We start from the raw sequence: 21,153 nt of genomic DNA, 5'->3' as shown, positions 1-21,153 counted from the left end.
TCAACGAACAACTGACCCTTTGGAAAAGAGAAGTTATAATCACTTTTTCTCTTTGGAAATCTCTCAAAACTTACATTGAACTTTATTCCTTTTTCTTCTTTGTTTTTAACATCTAAGTAGAATGACAATGAGCTCAATATTATATTTCTATCTACTAAGAGAGCTTTAACAATTATTGGAAAAAAGGCTTAATCTGTGAATCTGTGGATTTTTCTGAACTTCAAATGTTGTGTAACATGGAGATTGCAGTCAGAGGCAAATGGTTTCAGGTGTCCCCCATTCCAACAACTGGATTTACCTCTGATACATGTTTTGATCTCAACACTACTTTTTTTTTTTCTTTTTTTCTTTTCTTTTCTTTTTTTTTTTTTTTTTGTAATCAGTGAATGAGATGTACGTGAAATAAAAAATGATGCAATGCCTGACCACAGATGAACCTGCCTTAAGCCTGAACACTTTTCCAAGGTGACTGATTCAACCACCTCTTCTGTGGCATCTTCAATAAGCTGTTCTTATTCCTGGCTGAAGTGGGCAAGGATGAAGAATATCCTGTAAAAAATGGAATCAAGATCCCAAATGAATTGCAAGCTACTATGTCAAATACTAATATTAGGGGCTACTACTTTTCTTTTAGAGAAGTGAAATTTAGGCATTAGCGCTGAATAAAGGCATTCATATTACTATCTGAATTGGGTATGATTTAATTACATTCTATCCCATTTTCAGCTCTCTATCTAGGTTTAGGTAAAAGGCTTTGAATTTCTGTTCTTACACAGCAGCTCCCTGCCACCTAAATGGTCATGGTTTCAAGTATGGATGAACAGAAAAAGGGGAAAAAGTAAAAATAATTTACCTATCACCTCAGTACCCTCTGACATACCTATGAAGAATTTATCTTCAGCTGAACACTGATGATGTCAGTATTCATTTTAAAAGGAATTCTGGCACATAGTTGATGCATCTCAATGCTTTGTCATATCATGTCTTTATAGACAATGTTTTTATGATGGTGTTGTGGAAGCTGTGGGCCCAGGAGGGAGAAGTTTTACCACCAGAGTTGACAGAGCAATCAAGAAACCCTGAGCCCCATTGCAGATGCCTCTGTCAGTCCCAACAATCCACAGGGGCTCTTAGATGCCTTATGTTCCCCTGCTTGTTTAGAAATTGTTCTTAGGCAGGGAATTTTCAGAGATCTGCTTCATTCAGAATCTATATCTCTAGCAAAGAGCTGCATGCCATACTCTTCTGATTAACTCTGGGCATCACATTGCTGTTTTTTTGCACAGCATTATGTGATCTGGCCCATGAAATTTAACAGAGGCTGCAAGAATAAATACCTTCCTCTGTTATAAAATCTTCCCAAACCAGTAGAAGCAAGTCCTCCATGTTTTTATTTTCCCACTGACTATTTTAATCAAAAGTTCTTTCCAGAAATGTAAAGGAGAAATTACATTGCCACAAAGTCTCAACAAGTTTTGCAAAAAGCAAAAACAAGCACAAAAAGGAAAAGTTTTGCAAAAAGCAAAAACAAGCACAAACACAAAGTGTGCTACAGGATTTTTTTGTTTTGTTTTGGTTTTCATTTTCACTTACGACTTAGAACTAAAAAAGAAAAATCTCCCAAACAAAAGATAACAAAAAAAATGCATAAGACAACTTGTTTTTTTGACATAAATATATATATGTATATATATATATATTTTTTTTTTTTTCCTTACATCTTTGTTAGGAGTCCTCCTTCTGAATAGTGTAGAAGTCTGCTTTCATAATGTATTGTCTTTACTTTGGCTAAATCTCTGGTTTTCAAGAAAAAAAAAAATAGTTTACCTTTAATGTCAGCACTGGGAAAAGAAATTAAGTGGTGGGTAGAGATTACTGTATTTAATATGTTTTCCCTTTGGTGTCAATTATTTCAAATCCAGGTTTTGGTTATTTCTATAAAAGTGTGGTAATCATTTAGACCGTGAATACCCTTAAAGAGATCAAAGCCTACCTGAAGATTGATACATGTTGCAAAAAGATATTCTTTTGCTTTCATTTTTCATTTATTTTTCACAGACTCTTAGAGCAAATGTCAGCAGAGCTCACTTCTGGGGAAAAAATTAAAAAAAAAAAAAAAATAAATAAATAAATAAATAAAAAGAAAGCTTTCACCTCGTTAACATCTTTGACCTTAGACTGGAGCAAAAGCACTGTTACATGAGATAGATTACCTACATGTAGGTAACCTAAGAACATAGATATCAGTGCTGTTTCTAGACAAGAAATGTAAACCTAGTAGTATGCTGAAGCAATATTTGGATCACCAATTTGGATAATAGAGGTTGTCTAAGTTCTGGGCTCTGCTGAGGTCTCAAAAGGAGTTATGAGTCTTTCAAGAAGTCCAAGTTATTGTAAATACATCACCTCATGTCTCAGAGAAGAAAAAGCAGAGCAGTGGTCAGAACTCCAGCTAGTTACTGTCATCAGCATTACCTACACCAGTAATTTTAAGGCTGATACTATTTAATGATGATGCTCAACATCTCCTGATTTGCATGTCCATTAATTGTGTATTAAATTGGATGCTTAAAAATTAACAGTTTTTTTTAAAGACCTAATTTCATTGTGTATACATCAGCTGGGTGCTGGGTGCTGGACAAACCAGTAAGTAAACACTGTCTCTGAATCAAGGACTTTACAAATCAATACAATAATAAAATAAATAATAAAACAATGTAGGTACATAATATACCAAATGTTAATACGTCTATAGGGCACAGATATCTGTGTGAGAGAGAAGCAAAAGAGAAAGCTACTGTGGAATAAATTTGCTTATACAGGACTAAACATCCAAGAAGAGCGTTCTTGACAGAGGTGAAAAGAGAGCAAATCTAGTAAGTATCAATACATACTGCACAGGAAAATGACACTAAATGCTGCAAAAGTAATAATGTGCAGATCTTAGGAGACCTTTGCATCCTTCTTAGTCCTGTTTTCTGAGAAATATTAAATAGGTATTATAAATGGCAAAAAAAATGCAAAAAATGTTTCATTTGTAGCTGAAATATATATTTTATAGATCAGTGATGGGCTTAAGGTTTTCTTTTTGTTTGAATCTATCACTACTTTTGTCAAATGGAAAAGATGACATTTAATATTACCCTGGTCTGGCATATTGCTTCAAAGGATATAATGTAATATATCTAATTTATTTCTTTCCCAAGCATCTTTAATATATGTAATTTTTATTGCAGTTACTGTAGTTCCAAGAATCTCTGTACTAGACCAGCTGCTGTGTATTGCTGCACCCAATCTTGCAAAATCCTCTTAACACAGAATTTCTAGGAGCCTTCTCATCTACAGAATTGCTGTTCCACAAGAAATCCTAGCATTTAAAAAACATTATTATCTGATTTAGGAGAGGAAATTGACCTGTGAAATTTTCCAGGATCTTCAGTTATCAAAGAAAAGAGGAGAAATAAGTTTCTTATACTCCTTAGTCACTAGTGTGATAATTCAGGCAGGCTCCAAGGTGATCTTCCTAAAGAACCATCTTTAACATGATGGTTCTGTTGTGGAATCAACTTTTTTTTTTTTTTTTTTTTTTTTTTTTCCTTCAAGGTAAAAATAGATGTGTCAGCAAATTTGTTGTCAGACAGACACAATTTTCTTTCTAGATTCAGAAAAACAAGGGTGTTTCTGCACACAGCTGGCTGGCTGGGGAACTTTGCTAAGCTAACAGAAGATTAGTTTCAAACCCTTATTTAATCAGTCTAGACCAGCACAGCAACAAGCAGAACCTTAATAATCTATATCCCCAAATAGAGCTCAGCCTGCAGGGCGTCTTACTCTGCCAAATGATACATCTTTATGTGCTGCTCTGGCTCTGAAATAATTTGCATTTGCCTTTTGACCAGCTTTGTCTAATCTTACTAGGATTTTTTATAAATATATATATATATATATGCACATACAAACAAACAAACAAACAAACAAAAAACTCATTTAGAAGGTTTAGTTGTTTATGAAGAAAAAAAATTGGGGGGGGAGGGGGAAAGCAGCTTTTTCTTGCACACAGCCTTCAAATTCAGCGTATAGGCATATTATAAGAGCACATGAGAAACTCTTGCCCTTTGAACATACCCATATTCAAAAGCAAGGGCTTTCTACAAAATCTGCCATCCAGAGAGCAAAAAGATTAAGACAGTATAAGAAAGATCTCAGTCAAACTATACCAGAAGACATTGGAGATTGGATTCATGTTGTCTACTGTAATAAATGGCTAAGTCCCAAATGGTATTACAATCAAAGTTTACAATTTATTAAATGAATAGAGGTAAGCAAACAGCGCTGGGTGCACCAGCAATCTCTGCTCCACCAAGACGCACACAAGTTACATCAGGCGGATGATTTTTATGCTCCTAGGCTAATACATATTCATTACTACTTCTAGAAAAGGCAGGGTTATTATAATTAGTTCCCGGAATCTGAACCCTCCCACTGGCACATGTGTATCAGTCTCTGGGGGTCTCTCGTGCTGAAGGCTCGTAGTCTTCCTCCCAGGCTTTTTCCTTGTCCTTCTTCTTTGTCCATCTTGGCAGAGACTTGCGCAGCATCCCATGCAAGCTTTGTCTTTTAGTCGTCCTTCAGCTTTTTCCCTTCTCCTTAATCTCTTGGCCATATATCAGAGACTTGCATAGTGTCCCATGCAATAGTCATAATAGTTAGCAGTTATTCTGAAACCCCTTTGTTCTCTTATCCCCTATTGACACGAATTGTTGGACCATTCCTTTGCAAGATACAAGAACTATATATATTAACCACTCTGTTTTTCTTAGACTTTTGGTTATACAAGGGTATGTAAGACAGAAGGTCACATTTCATCGTATCATGCAGCCCTAGCATTGTTCCATAGTGACACAAGTCAGATGAAGACATTTCACATCTATCTTTGTTCATCTGGGAAAATAAACATCTAAACAAAGGCACTCTCTGGGCTCCCTCTGTAATCAAGAGAGAAAACTTCAACAAAGCAATTCATCCTATGTTTCAAAGACACCTTGATTTGAAAATATTTAAGTTTTGGTGAGATGTATGCAGTCTTGTAGTAAGAACATGCTTTCTGCATGAAACAAAAAACTTTGGGGAAGACTGACTGCTAAGGCATAATTGTCTCTTCACCTTCCCAAAGTAACAAAGCTCAGCACCACTCCTGAAATGACTATCACATAATGCTATTAGTTTATTTTTATATACTATCCGAACTCTAAGATATGATTCTCCAGTGACACACAGACATTGTAAGGGACATACATTTGTAGATGCATTTGACATTTCTTTTAAAATTGCTTCCCAGGTTGTCCATGTTCATGATCAAGCATAAAGGTGCATCCTGCAGAAAATAAATTAGTAAGAACATCAACTCAACATAAACATATTTCCACAGTATAGTGGCGCACATTGCTGACTCTAACGGACACCTAGAAATCTTATGACAGCTCAGGAGAACTCTACTTTTTCTCTCCTGAACCGCAATATACATGCGGGAGAGAAAATTCAGATATTCAGATTACTGGGGGAAATGACTTTTAGAAAGACCACATCACTCTGTTTGTTTTTTTTTTTTTTTTTTTTTTTTTTTTTTTTCAATTCAATGTGTCATTGAGTGCAATTCATTTCATAATCATGCTGAATATCTTCTTTAAGTTACAAGCATTAAGACCCATTCCTTTCCTCCAGGGAACTGTGGCAAGTACTTCCACATTGCTTTCACCACGCTTTTGAAAATCTCATTAAATTAGAGAAGAGGACATTCAATACCCATGAGGAGACAGCGTGCCTTGAAGCACTCATTAAGTAATCTTTATGTGTAAATGTCATTAGTTTTCATCTCTTCCAGATGTTCCACTTAGCCAACAGAATAGTACAGTTATCAATTTCCTTACATCATTCAGAAACATTAATTCATCCTCTTTCCCCACTATGCACATATAATTATAACACACATATAGTTATATGAGGGTTGAATTCAAACACTTAGGGTTGTGGTAGAAGCTCTAAATAGGTGTTTTCAGCAATTGCACAGTTTATGGAGAAGTAAATAATATGTGACAAATTGACCTAATATTACCTCCGCCTTCAGCATTTCCCATCAGTGGCTTTCAATAAGCATATCAGTGTCCAGTAAACCCCATTTGAACTATTATTTAAAAATAAAACTCAATGAAATATGGAAACCTTGAAGTATGCTTATAATTTGGCTACTTATTTTCAAAGACTTCAGTAAGAAAGATGGGTTTACTTTCTTTTGTTGTGTGCTTTTAAGATCCAAATTAATTGGGTTGCGCACCATAAATAAATGGTGCTACAATAAATAAATAGTCCAGACAAAATTACTAATTTTGCTGTTTTTAGCACATGTCTACCTGTCAGTCTCAATCCTTACTGCTGCATTATCTATCCTGTTTTGAATGGTTCATTGTCTTTGTCATTGTCAGTGCCTGTGGTGCCTCTGCTAGGGAAGAAAATGTACTGGGTCTTCCCAGGATGGAGTTAAGTTTCTTCATGGATACCCATATGGTTCTGTGTTTTGGATTTGTGGCTAAAACAGTGCTGATAATATGTCAGTGTTTTAACTACTGCTGAACAGTACTTTAACTGCATCAATGCTTTTTTCCCCCCAAAGAGTAGTCAGGGGTGAGGCAATAACCTGTGAGAGGACCCTACCAAGACAGCTGACCTGAATTGTTCAAGTGATATTCCATGCTATATAGCATCATGTTCAGCAATAAAAACTCAGGGACAGGCAGGGCAGTAGTACTAAGAGGAGATTATCTTGCAAGGTATTGGTTTCTTGGAGACCAGCTGGGCATCAGTCTGCCTGTGGTAGCCTTTCCACCACATCACCACATGGTTGGTTGGTGGCTTTTTGTTTGTTTTCCTTCACTTACTACTCTCACCTGTCACACTGCAGAGAGGAGGAGTAAGAGAGGGATTGTGTGGTGTTTAGCTGCTGACCAGGGTCAACCCACTACAGTAAATCAATCAAAGTAAACATGATACAGCTGTTCATAGAACTAGTAAATTTTTTTTGTTATGATCAAGAACAAAACAAAACAAAACAAATTGTATGTAGCTTGCTATGTGAGAAACAAACAAACAAACAAACAAAAAATGTACCCATATCTGCAAGGCACCCACTATTCAATCTGAAGCAATTATGGTGCCTTTCTGGCTGTGTGAAAATCCTTCTGTACTGAATGCTGACATCAATCAAGTATTAAAAACAAACAAACAAACAAAATTTCTAGTGTCCCAGTGTCTGAGATTTAAGTATAGGTATGCCCCAAAGTAATTTTTATATTGCCACTTGGTTCTTTATGAAACTACAAAGAGGCGCTAAGTGCCTTCTTCATCAAAATCAATGGGAAACATCTCAAAGTTTGCTTCTGTAGCACTGCAGTCATTCAGCACCTGATTTATTTCTCATCTGAAAGCTTTTTGCTGTCAGCTTGTGAAAAGATTTTCACTAAAAGGTGAGAGTCTGTAAGCTTTTCAGAGACTACAATGGCAACAGGATTTAGCTCATGCTTAACTTCTGTAAAATATGGTTTGGTTCTTGGATAAAGACTAAGAAATGGATCTGTGTTTTATTCTGTACATTTAGTATACAACATTTAAGATTTCTTATTGTCATGGACAGACTACTGATTCATATGTTTAGTCCCAGTCTGTTAAAAAACATCTGAATTACCTGTGAGTGTGAGCACTGAAATAGATTAAAATAGATAAGAAAACTACAGGTGCAAGCAGCTACATTATCATGTACCTATCGTATTCTTAGCACTTTGAGATATTTCATTAGTTACATATTTTAATATTTTGTCCTTGTACTAGACTTTCAAGGGTATTTATATAAATCTGCACTTGAAAAATTAGTTTAAAATTATCATTTGGAAAATTTACCACCATAGCTTTTTATGTCTTATCCAAATGTACAGACTTAGGTAAATGCCTCCTTTGATCTGTTACTGTGTGTGCTAGCCTTGTCATACATCCAGTTATGAGTACACATTGATTTTAATGTTGAATAAACTATATAAATGCTAAGATAAGCATGGAAAACTTATTGTCTCAACATTTTTCCTTGTAGTAGATTGAGTATACACATCATAAAAATGAACAGAAGTTACTTACTGCAGCTTAAATTCTAATGACTAGGTTAATAATGAAAAACAGCCTAGGCATCATGTCTTTGTTCTGAGTACTGGCAAATATGAGATCTGGTAAAGCAGCATGTAATGGAAGGCAGAGGAAGTGTTTGTATGAATCTTTGCTGTTAGAGGTCAGGTAGTCTTCACCTTTTCCTAAAATGAACATGTCAATTTCTTAACAGATACTGAGAATGTAGCTGTCAAATACACTGTCCAGCATGGTTTCTAGGGATAGCTTCTTGCCACTACAACAGAATATACGTTAAAAAAAAATAAAAAATGCACCATCTAGATGCATTAGATCATGACTTTATTTTCTTCCCTTAAAATTTCTGAATTTTACATACATTTTTGATGTAATAGAATAAATTAAAGATAAGAAAATTTACATTTTCTTGAGTCTGCAAATGTTCTTCAGAACTGTCATGTCACTCTTGTTATTATTCTCCAAAATGCTTGAGCAGAGGTTATCAGTTATGAGAGAGCTTGATCAAACTGAATATAATGAGCTTCCATCTGGCTCTCAGATACTCATGAAATCTCACTTGAGGCACTGGTTTTATAACATGCAACATAGCAAAAAAAAAAAAAAAAATCTAAAACCATCAAATTAATCTTTACTGTTGACCTTTGCCTTGAATAACTGATTTAAAAACTGTATTTAATACTAGTAACAGATTAGTAGTCTGGAAGACTGTGATCTTATATAGAACTATATAAGTGTTTGCCATTTAAGACAGCTATGTCAACCACATTGCTGGTCTGGCAGTTTGTGGTAGTGCATACCATTGCAGTAGACAGGCATAATGATATTATACATTATTCATTCTTTCCAGGGATGAAGACCATGAACCTCATCTCTCATTTTCCAAAACACAGGGGACTTTAAAAAGAGCTTGCTTAGCAAATCATACAATATTAGCATTTTCTGTCTTCCAGTCTTTTGAAATGAATATTGCCCAGTCACTTGTCCCACAAACCAAATACTAAAAAAACATTAAGCAATCACTTCAGATAACATACTCAGTCGGTCTTTGATGTTTATAATAAGACTGTCAACAAAGGTGTCGTGGTGGTATTGTTTATTTTTGTCGTTGTTGTTTGGTTTTGTTTTTTGTTTTCCCTTTGAACAAGCTGAAATCCAAGATTTTATTTCATGTACTCACCAAGCCACTGTGAGGTAGCAATAGCATCTGCCTTCTGAGCAGACAGTACACCATCCTTGTCAGAGTTTCCTATTGTACTTCTTCCAAACACACCTATTGCTTTAGTTAGATCTAGAAAAAATAAATAAATAAATAATAATTTCAGATTTACTCTTGTTGCAACTGAAAATAATATGGACTACACTGGGAGAATGACCTTATACATCTTCAGTATCTAACTGTAATCTTTCTTCCTCTAGATGTAGCAGTAGTAAACTTTGCTTCTGAATCAGAAACCTATAAAGAAACAGCAGTCATGAAAATTCTTTCTTGCGTCCCCAGGCTATACTATCTGATACGTAAAGCTGCTTGAAATTGTTTGCCAGAGATGAGAGCCATGGTGGTGTTGATGATCCCCGCCTTCGAAAGCTTTTCAAGATAACAGTCAAGTTCAACTTTTGCTAAGTCTGCCTGTGAACTTTGGATATAATCTCTTTAAAGCTCCTGCTAAGCTCACCAGGCTTTGCTAGGTTTTCCTTCCCACAACATTTTTTTACATTTGAAAAGCTTCTACAGCCTATCAAGGAGGATGTGAAGAGACCTTTTTCTTCAAATTCTCCTCTGACAGCGGAGAGAACCAGAGAGCTCCACAAACCTTAAAAAAAAAAAAAAAAAAAAAAAAAAAAAAGTTTTGAATGTTTCCCACTGCAAGTTTCAGTCATGCCACCTTGGCAGATTGTGCTCAGCTTTGCCAGGCACAGGTTCTCATAAAGATCTCTGAGTTGGCCCATGTCATACAGGCATTACTCCACTTAAACAGGTATATTCAAACATAGATCAGTGTTTTGAATTCTCTCTGACATCTAAGTCCACCAATACAGATTTATATCACTTTCATGTCATAGAATCACAAAATCATGGAATATCCCGACTTGGAAGGGGTCAACACTTCCTCAACAAGTCCAGCTCCTATCTCTACACAGGACTACCCCAAAATCAGACCATGTGTCTGAGAGCACGGTCCTAATGCTTCTTGAACTCTGGCAGCCTTGGTGCCATGACCACTTCCCTAGCAAGCCTGTTCCATTTGGTGAAGAAACTTTTCCTGATATACAGCCTGAACCTCCCCTCTCACAGCTCCATGCCATTTCCTAAGGTCCTGTTGCTGTCACCAAAGAGAAAAGATCAACACCTCCCCCTCCACTCCTATCATGAGGAAGCTGTAGGGTGCCATGAGGTCTCCCGTCAGTTTTCTCTTCTCTAGGCTGAACACACCAAGTGGCCATTTCAACCACTCCTCGTATATCCTGCCCTCAACATCTTTCTTGCCCTCCTTTGGATGCTCTCTAGTAGTTTTATGTCCTTATGTTGTGGCACCCAAAACTGTACACAGTACTAGAGCTGAATCCATGCCATCACAGGTGCGGTCTCACCTCAAGTCCACAGGACAATCACAGGACAAATGAGCAGAACATTCACTTCCCTTGACTGGCTATCAATGCTGTGCCTGATGCACAATAGAATACTGTTGACCCTTTTGGCTACCAGGGCACACTGTTGACTCATACTCAACCTGCTGTTAACCAGAACCCCTAGATCCCTTTCTGTGGGACTGCCCTGCAGCCTGTCGTCTCCCAGTCTGTATATATGCCCATGATTACCCCATTCCAGGTATAGAATCCAGCACTTGCTCTCATTAAATATCCAGTAGTTGGTGTTTGCTTAATCCTCTAATTTGTTGAGATTCTTTACCCATTAGGGAGTCAACAGCTTCCCTTAATTTAGTGTAGTCAGCAAACTTATTTAATATGTATTTGAGTACTGCATCCAGATCATTTAAGAAAATATTAAAAACAATTGGCCCTAAAATATATTCAGAAAGCTGAGATGAACAAAAGGTTCATCAGAGAACAAAATGTCTTCTCTGTACCAGTGTTTTTTTAATGTATGTTTCTAGCCAGATAAAAACTCTTATGGTGCTAAACAGTGACAGATAAGCTAGTCCCATTTAGGACATTAGTCCAAAATTCCAGCTGGTCCTGAAGACTGCACTTCATACCTAGCACAGATGCCCCAAGAGAGACAAATCTGTGAAGTCCAATTTGAATGCATTCCAATGCCATCAATATTATTTCTCTTATATGAACAAGGACAAAGGCATTAATTAAATTTAAAAAGTGGCAAGGGTCTTAGTGACAACAGAGGTTTGGGAGAAAGGTCCTGCAACTCTCATTAACTGCCATGTAAGTAACTGGCCATGCAAATTTGAAAATTTGCCCTTTCTGTTCTTCTGTCCAAGCCATAATGACAATAAAAGTCTGATTTGGCCCTAAGGTGAATTAATGTTTGAAAACAGAAAGACGGGTGGTGTGTGACACAGGTGAATTCAGAATATGGCATTCTGTGTAACTGGAATAAAACAAACAGGTCTACTGGTAAAAGTGGTTAGGTGTAGAATATCCCATGTTATAGAATGAACAATTTTTGTATGTGTTTGCAATAAGGGGAATGTAGTGGGCTTTTAAAAGCATTTTTCTTTTATATTTTTCAGTGTTCCTGACCTATTGATAGAAAACATATGAATGCAATTGGGCTTTCTCTGCTGAAGTCCAATTTTTGCTCAGTACAATAGAACTTTCCAGGACCATGTCACAAGTTCCATTTGAAAAACAGATTATGAAATATCTTCCATATTTGCTGTGGATAAACATTGCTTCTGCTTTTTTAGAATTCACTAGGAGAAAGTCTGAATCCTCTTTCCATCCAATTTCCATCCTGTTAATTTCCCCTAATTTTATATCTGGTGTCATGTTGATGAAACAGACACAATAATGCCAAAGAAAATAAGAAGAAACATGTCTTTGTAATCATAAACAATTCTTGACCAAGGTATGAGATACGAACATATTGCTTGTAGTGGCCAATGATGCAATAAACCATTCTTAATACATCCAAACCTAACCAATTCAAAACTATTTAATAGAACTATTCCATGGTGAATAATATTCATTTCATTGGGCCCAAGTGATCTATGGAGGAATGGCACTTGTCTTATTCATGACACTTTATTATTTCTGTAGGTGCTACTAATTGCTTACAAATCTTATAAATATATCCTCAGAGAGCATTCAAACATTTACAGCCTTTTTAATTCATAAAGAAATCATGCTTTAAATATATATATATTTCAGAGTCTATCACTAGCATGGCTTAAATTCACTCATTCCCAGGAGGTGCAAAACAAACAAACAAACAAACAAAAAACTATTGTGTTGGGTCTGTCTGGGATGGAGTCACCTTTCCCTGCAGCAGCCCATTCCTAGAAAATGTAGAAAATGTATAGAATATTGTAATCCATGCTTAAATCTCAAGGCCTAAGAAAAACTGAACAAACATTAAAGCTTTTCTAAACTTGAACATACGTAAGAGAATGCTAATAGCACTCAGATTTTTTCTTAGACAACATGACTCATATCAATGCACAGGCCTTACAGACGTTGTGTTTTTTTTTTTTTCATACTGACCTTATACATTTTTCAAAAGAGAATGAAAGTTTACCATATCCACCAGTGTTTCAGAGGAAAAACATAAAAGAAATTTTATATGACTTCAGAAAAGATGACAAAATAAAAAATAAAAATAGCCCTACTTTCCTAAGAACCTTAGAAAGATCAGAGCTGAGCCATGTAAATAGATACATTTATTTTTCCTAAGTGGTATTTTTACATGGTAGTGTCAAGAAAATGGTTCATACTCAACAAGGACTTCAAGGGCTGTAATCAAGAAGAACAGAGAAGGGGAAAATATTTCTGAGGATTTTAGTCTACAGTAGACTAACATTTTGGCTTTTCTTCTATTTTTCTTTTCAGCTATCAACTGTTCATTACAACTTGAAATCATTTGAGGTAAAATGCTAGTTAATTGCTAGTTCAAGTTGAGAGGTTGTTCACTGGTTTATTGATATAAGCTATGAAATTTGAATGTGAGAGGAAGACAACAGATACCAATTTTCTTCTGAGCTCCTATGTATAATCAAAAGGAATTGTAGAAGTAGTCATACCAATAGAACTATAGCAACAAACCAGTATGTTTAGATACATCTTGGAAACAGTTCTTTTGTGGATTTAGCTAACATCAAATAGTCAAAAATTAATAAATAAGATAGATTCATGCTCAAGAATAAAGTTTGCTAATACAATATCTATTCAAGTGCTTTTGCCAATATGACTTTACCAGCAAACAGAAAAATGAAAAAAACACTCAAGTGACATAGGCTGCAAAAACTCAATGGACAAAGCTTGATATCACATGATACAGGTAGTCAAAAAAAACTCACACAGCAGTGCAAGAGACATCTCACACTTTGTCATGGTTTTGCTGGGGTAAAATTAATTTTCTTTGTAGAGGCTTGTATGATGGATTTTTGATAAAAGTAGTGGTGATAACAGGATTTTCTATAAAACAATGTTTATAGTTGTTGCAGAGCGAGGCTTATATTGAGCCAAGGAGTTTTCAGCTTCTCATGCTGCCCTGCCAGCTAGGATGTTGGGGGTCACAAGAAGCTGGGAGGGGACACAGCCAGGACAGCTGGCTGAACTGATCAAAGGGATGTCCCATACCATCATGCTGGGATAAAGAAAGAAGTGAGGGGACATTTGGAATAATGGCATTTGTCTTCCCAAGAAATGTGTGATGAACCCTGCTTTCCTGGAAGTGGCTGAACCTCATCTGTCTGCTGATGGGAAGTAGCAAATGTTTTTGTTCTGTTTGCTTGTGCATGCAGCTTTTGCTTTACCTAATAAACTGTCTTTATCTCAACCCATGAGTTCTTGCACTTTTACCTTTCTCTACCTCATTCCACCTGGGGAGAGTGAATGAACAGCTGTGTGGTACTTGGCAGGGCTAAAGTACAACACACCTACAGAAACATGGATTCATATCAGTTTCCTAATTGTTTACAGGTCTACTGGCAAAAAGTTTTATTCTACTTTTATTTTGTTTGCTTACTTTAATCTACCTTAAGATATTGCTTTAGTTATAAGAAAGGAAAGCATGATAAATGTTTCTAGAACAAAATAAGACCTTAATTTTTTTTTCATTTAGTATTTGAGTAGATCCTCTAGAAATATTAGTAAGTACTGTTTACAGCTACATTTTTCTTTCTTTTCCTCATAAGGTAATATATTTTTTTCTTTATTGATGTGTTTTTTTGTTTGCTGTTTTTTCAAAATAAGACTGGTGTTTATGCTAGAAATAAACACAGAAACAGTGAAGGGAAAGTATCTGCATTATGTTTTATAGTTAATATCTTACAAAATAAGTGGTTTAATTAAAACAAACAAACAAACAAACAAACAAAATAAACAGAAGTTACAATTGAGATTATAAATATATTATGTGATTTGAGCTGAGGGAGATTTTACTGTCGCCCAAAAAAAACAGTATGTCAGACTCATTTGTTCATGCTGGAAGCCTGAAACACAATAAATCTGACTGAAACATATGTACATGCATATGAAAATATCGCTTTCCCTTGCTGAAATGTTATTTCACAGATACTTACAGGTATGAGATTTTCTATGAAAGTTAAAGAGGAACATAAAATTTAATTGTGGAAACTTAAATCTGATTAGCAGAATTATCTTCTTGTATGACACATTTATATTTGGAAACAACTTCCTACAAAACCAGTAATCTAGCAAAATTCAGGAAGAATTGTAATCTCATATAATCTCATATCTTCCCTTTAAAACATGCTAACAGAAAATTCAAAAGAGACAAGCCTGAATCAGATGGATAATTCAATTTGTCTTCGATCTTTAACCTTAAAATGGAATGAAATCTTCATACTGTAAGGAATCTTCCATATTTAACAGCATACAAAATTTAATTAGCAAGAGTAAAACATTTTGAAGAGAAAACATTAAAGAGAACAAGTTTCTACTGTATAAGTTTTAGCTGCAGTACATCTCTGAAACATCACAAAATTCAGCCAGAGACCGTGGTTAAGAGCTGATAAGTGCTAGGTAACTGAGGTGATGATGTGAATATTCATAAAAGGGATTTTAATGTGAGAATAACCCTAGAAATAATGTTGCATAAGTGTTCAAATTCTCATGTCTATCCCCATTCTCCTTTGAAAAATCATTTCTGAGCTCACAATACTGTTTGAACAGTCTCCATTCCAGGCTTTAAATTCTTATATAGGGGTAAATGCTACATTCTCAATACTGAGACAGATCTAGATTTATTTATTTTTTTCACTTTGTGGTATATCCAGAAGCATCTGATATTATATTTCTGGTGGAAAACACTTCAATGAAAGAAAAATGAACTACACGTCAAAATAGATTACTGTACATTGGAAACCAAAGAAAAGCTACAGGTTTTGACTGGGCTATATCTAGTGGTGCCTAACCACAGAATCAACAGAGAAGAATCAGAACCAAATACACGCGAAAAAATAAATATCTGACCTTGTTCCAAGATGCATGACAAACGCAAGGGTAAGCTAAATCCAATAACGACCAATTGAATGATCAAAAAATAAAATAAAATAAAATAAAATAAAATAAAATAAAATAAAATAAAATAAAATAAAATAAAATAAAATAAAATAAAATAAAATAAAATAAAATAAAATAAAATAGCAATGTTGGACTTCTCTCTGGCCTATTTTATAAAGCTGCCTAAACACATTCATTTCCAATGCTGCAGGAAGGGCTAATCTGTAATTAAAGCTTTGCAAAAATTATCCTTGCCTGTGCAGAAGGCTGTGGAGCCTGAGAGCCTTGACAAAATAATGCAAGGTCAAAGTAAGAGAGACTAGTTGTTCTATTAACACAACAAAAGAGCGAATATCGAAACAATCTCCAAAACAATTACAGCAACTAAGGTGCTACATGTCAAAAATGAACAGCCAGGCAAAGCAGAGAAAAAGAGATGAGGTTTATGCAGAAGAGAAATCCTAAAATTTCCCTACCACACTGCTGATCAGCAGTATAGCTGATGCATGTTCAGCAACTAAATGAAATTCATTCCTAAACAGAAATCTTGTATTACTGCCGAATACATGAAGTATAGAGGAATAAATAATAATAATAATAATAATTATTATTATTATTATTAAAAAAAAAAAAAAAAAAAAAAAAGACTTCAAAAGCAAATAGTACTCCATGGACAGAATCCATATCTGCCTGTGTATGATACCAATGAATGCTAAATGGAAATGGGGTGATTTGATATGCCACTGCCGGGATTAATTTTGCTGGCAACACTGTGCTGTCCAGTAACATTAACTGTACTGCAGCATGATCCAGTTTCTATGTAATCAGCAGAGCTCTCTCCCCTCACTAAAATGAGAAATGCATCTCCCTTTTAATAAGAAAGGAAGGGTGGGTGCAAGTGACAAACTTGCATTCATTACAACTGCTACAGCTGCTGGAGGGCATTCATTACAACTGCTTCCAGGTTAGCCCAGTGTGTGGAGCAGTGGTGTTGCCCCAACAACCCAAGATGGTAACTTAGGGGGTCACTCTTAGCCTCTCTCTAAGTCTCCCAGCTTCCCAAAAGAGAATAATGACCTCAATCTACATCCAAAATATTATATTCTTTCTGCTACATTTTATGTCAGAAAGTACACTATAGGTGGAGAAAAACTTAGGACTTTAGGGAGACCTGCTCCTGGTCTTCCTGGTCACCAGCATGAAGGAATACATCTCTGAAAATGCTCCTGTCCACTAAACACTGTTGGCTGTGGCATACCATGCCAAAAGAGGATCAATACACTTCCCTGTGGGCTGAATAAACCATTGTCTAGCCCTGAGGCTTTTACTTTTTTCTCTGTATGCATATGATTTTCAGCAATAGCTCTAAGAAATATATGATGGCAGGAAGTCTATAGTAATAAAGACAACAGATACCTTGTTAACCAACATTTGGCCCAAGTTCATTTAAGCAAGTAATGTCTCACAGTAGCTATACTTTTAACTCTTTTTATGTAATTTTCTTGTTTGCTTACCCAAAAAACTACATTAGCTTAGCAAACAATGCCTACTGACATTTCCATTTCGAAAGACTTTTGAGAGGGGTTCATCTCACCAAAGCTTGGTCCCATACAGATTAGATCTCTAGCTCAACATAAATAATGTAGGTGCCCTTCTCAGAGAACATTGGACACATTTCCACATGTGCTAAATCACCTTCCTTGGCATAAATTCCCCTCACTACGATTTTTTGTGCCCTTCATGAGAATCCAACTTAGAAGATGCTGTGTTGATTTTTTTTTTTTTCCTTAGGCTTAGCATCTTTTGATTATGATGAAATCCATGTTAATCGACTATTCAATGATGGGGTCTATACTTCAGTCACAAACTTACACAGCTAAGCTATTTTTAAAATAACTGGTCTAGTATGATAGCAGTTTAATCGAAGCAGTATGGACTTAATGCAGGCTAAGCATTTCTCCACTGTACAGACAGTACTGTTGTCATTCTCACAGCAAACTGGCATTTAGAAACAGTCCATTAAGGTATGTTATTGGTATTGGGGCTAGGACCTTTGTGACAACTTACTAAGAAGGATACAAATCTAAAATTGTAACAAACTAATAAACAAAAACCTTTTAACATGAGGCATAAGCTTAAGCTTATAATGTCACTAAACCTCAGAAGAGAAAAATGACTAGACACCTTGCTTGGAAAGCTGCTAGGGATTCCCATTTATATTTTGTACTGGCAACCTTAATGGTTGCAGGAATAATGTACACAGTTGTAGAGTATAGGAAGAAAAAGAACATCTAGAGGTTTTCTAGTCCCTTTCTGAGAGTTTTAGCACCTCTCAGAATTTTAGAATGGCAATGTTAAAGGGCTCAGGGACTTTCCTAGTGGTTCTCTCCTTCCTTTGTAGACAATGATGTTCAGCACAAGATTTGATTCCTTAGTCTATAAGAAAAGGAAAAATAATATTTATTAGAGTCCATAAAAGCTGTGTTTTTTAAAACATCTGTTCAGTGAAAACATAACTGAAATTACATTTAAATGCTTTTAAAATACTTGAGACACAAACGTGTCAACACATTGAAGTTTTATAAAATACCCAAAATACTAATTCATATGCAAAACAGTTTTAAGCATCCTGAAGGTCAAGCTTTACCTAGCTTTGCTTAGCCAAGCCATTGAATTATCTTTCTAATTATTAAATAAAAAAAAAAAATATTCACATTCATTGTGTTTTAGTGGATTCTCATATTCGTTTACTCAGAATAAAACTATTTCCATGACTGTGCAAAGTGAAGAGCCCACAAGTATATATTAATTAGTACTGAAATTGAAAGCATTTTAACAAACTTTCTAAAGACAGGTATTACTATCTGGGGCTGATCTAAAGATTTAATGCAGGCAACATGCTTTTGCTTTGAAGAGGCTTCTGATGTCCTTCTGGAGCAAATGGTCATTTCTTGAGTAGTCTTCAAAGTCTTCTTCATAGTTTTCACAACTTACTTCTCTATAATTATGTTTTCCCTATAATTTAAAAAAAAATAAGTTTATTGGAAAAAAATGGATTGGTATGAATGATCACACATTTGATGGCCATTCATTTGCCTTCAGCACCACTTTTTAGAGAATTCATAATGCAGAAAATGCAATTAAAATAATTTACTGTTCTTCATGAATAATAAATTTTGGAATAGCTTCTTATTCACCCATCTCTTACAGCAGAAGCTTGTCTGGATATATTGCTTGTTATGAAGCTACTGTTAATTGCGTGGGTTAAAATTGATGATTACCTAGGTTTGTTTCAATATGTTTTGTCATATTTAGTACACGTTTAGTCTAGCATGTAGTTTAATGCGTATATAGTTTAGTACCTGCTTAGTTTGTTTGGATCCTGCTGGATTCTAGCTCCCTTGTCTTCTTGAAGAATCTGATATATATCTTATCTGAAGTCATATAGTTGTCTTTATTAATTTTCTTCATTTACAAATATTTAGTCCTGTGTAAAATCCCTTATAATAAAGGGATATTTTCTTCCCTTCTGACACTTTACCTTATGTCCAAGTTGAAGCACTCAGGTTACTAAAGTCCACTAAGAATTCATGTGCTGTCAAAGTTACCTCTTCTTTCAGAAAAATCATTCTGTAATGGTCATGAGTGAACATACCTTGTGAAATTATTTTTCATTCTACTCCAGCAGGGGGGTACGTTCATTCTGTCTCCTTATACTTTTTTGTTCCTTTCCTGCAGCCAGATGTATATTGTGTCCAGCTCCCTTTAAAAGCCTTATTATTGGCACAACAATTTCTGAAATAAAATGAGATTCCTGTAGTGTGAAAGTGTAAGAATTGATACCGAACAAGAATCATCACTCCTTGTCATCTCTCTCACGATTTCTTAGAGGAAGACTTATAGTCTTCAATCTATTTTTCTACCTATTCAGAGTAGGACAATGGACATGTTAAATATTTTTATCTGCAAAAAATCCCATGTGTTTTATTGTGTTGAGTGGTTCCCAAGTTCTTTCTATGATACTCTATTCAATGTATAGTTATCTCTTTATTGATGTTGTTTGGCAGCGGGCAAAAGGATAGAAGGATTCCATGAAAAGGAGCATAAAAAGAGTATAAGTGTAAGTAATGTTTACGTTAATGATCAGTGCAATACAACCCAGTGAATCTCTAGAGCTAATGAGTTGGTGCTGAAGATCCATAATTTTTGTTATCATTCTATTTAGTTTGAAGAGAACAAGACTTTTTGTGTTTAGTAACTCCTGAGTGATTGTGGTCAGCATCAAGGGGGTACAACATAATGGATATCTGCAAGGACTCTGTGAGTAAATCTGTACTGTCCTTAGGTTCTGTGCTCTGCCATCAATTGAAGTAAATAGTTGAGCCAGGTGAGTTGACAGGCCTGCAATAAGAAGGCTCTATCAAAAAATATTCATTGTTATCTAAACTGTGTTGATTTTAGAGCAAAGCATATCATGCTTTTGTGTTGATTACGCATTAATAATCATCTGCTTTTATGTCTTTGCTGGCAGAAAGTAAAATCTCCAGAAATTGCTTAAGGAAGAATGAGATTTCTTGCTAGTTTGTTTTTTTTTCTAATGGCCTTTCTTTAGCCTTGGCATCTCACCATGCCTTATGTCATGTGATACATTATTCTTGCAGGTTTTTTTGTTTGTTTGTTTGATTGTTTGTTTGTTTTGTATGCAAGCTTCAGATAGAACATAATTTGAGCGATGCAAATAATTTATCTGAGCAGGACAATTGAGTCAACCAATCATCTTTATAACAAGAAAAGTTATACAAAGCATGTTTCCCTTTTCGCTTTCACCATCTGCTGGCCAGAGTCATTACAGTCGTTCTTTTGGGCTGGAAATATCCAATTAATACGAAAAAAAATCTCTCTCACATCAGTTCAGAAACAATTATATCGTAATTCCCTAATACTTTTTTGTACTGACTCACTTGGCCATCTTGTAGAATCCTCCATTGCCAAATGTATACACTGTTGAAAAATAGCTATATAAGTCTTTGAAAAGTGATTCTTCTAGACTGGAAGGAAGAAAAAGAATGAAGGAAGAAATATGTCCTGGACAAAGTGAGAGAGTGAAAAGAATCAGATGATCAACATGATCGACAGGCTGAGGGGGTGGTGTCTGGACCAGGGACTTGGGTATTTTGATCTTGGGCCGTCCTTTGAGAGGCCGGGTATGTGGGCTACGGACAGACACCAACTAAGCAAGTATGGTGCAAGTGTGTTGGGGAGCAAGCTCTCTGGGCTGATTACCAGGGCTTTAAACTAGGTTTGATG

The sequence above is a fragment of the Aythya fuligula genome, chromosome 3 (genome assembly GCF_009819795.1).
Source record: "Aythya fuligula isolate bAytFul2 chromosome 3, bAytFul2.pri, whole genome shotgun sequence".
Classification (NCBI taxonomy): domain Eukaryota; kingdom Metazoa; phylum Chordata; class Aves; order Anseriformes; family Anatidae; genus Aythya; species Aythya fuligula.
This window is presented reverse-complemented; position numbering follows the sequence as displayed.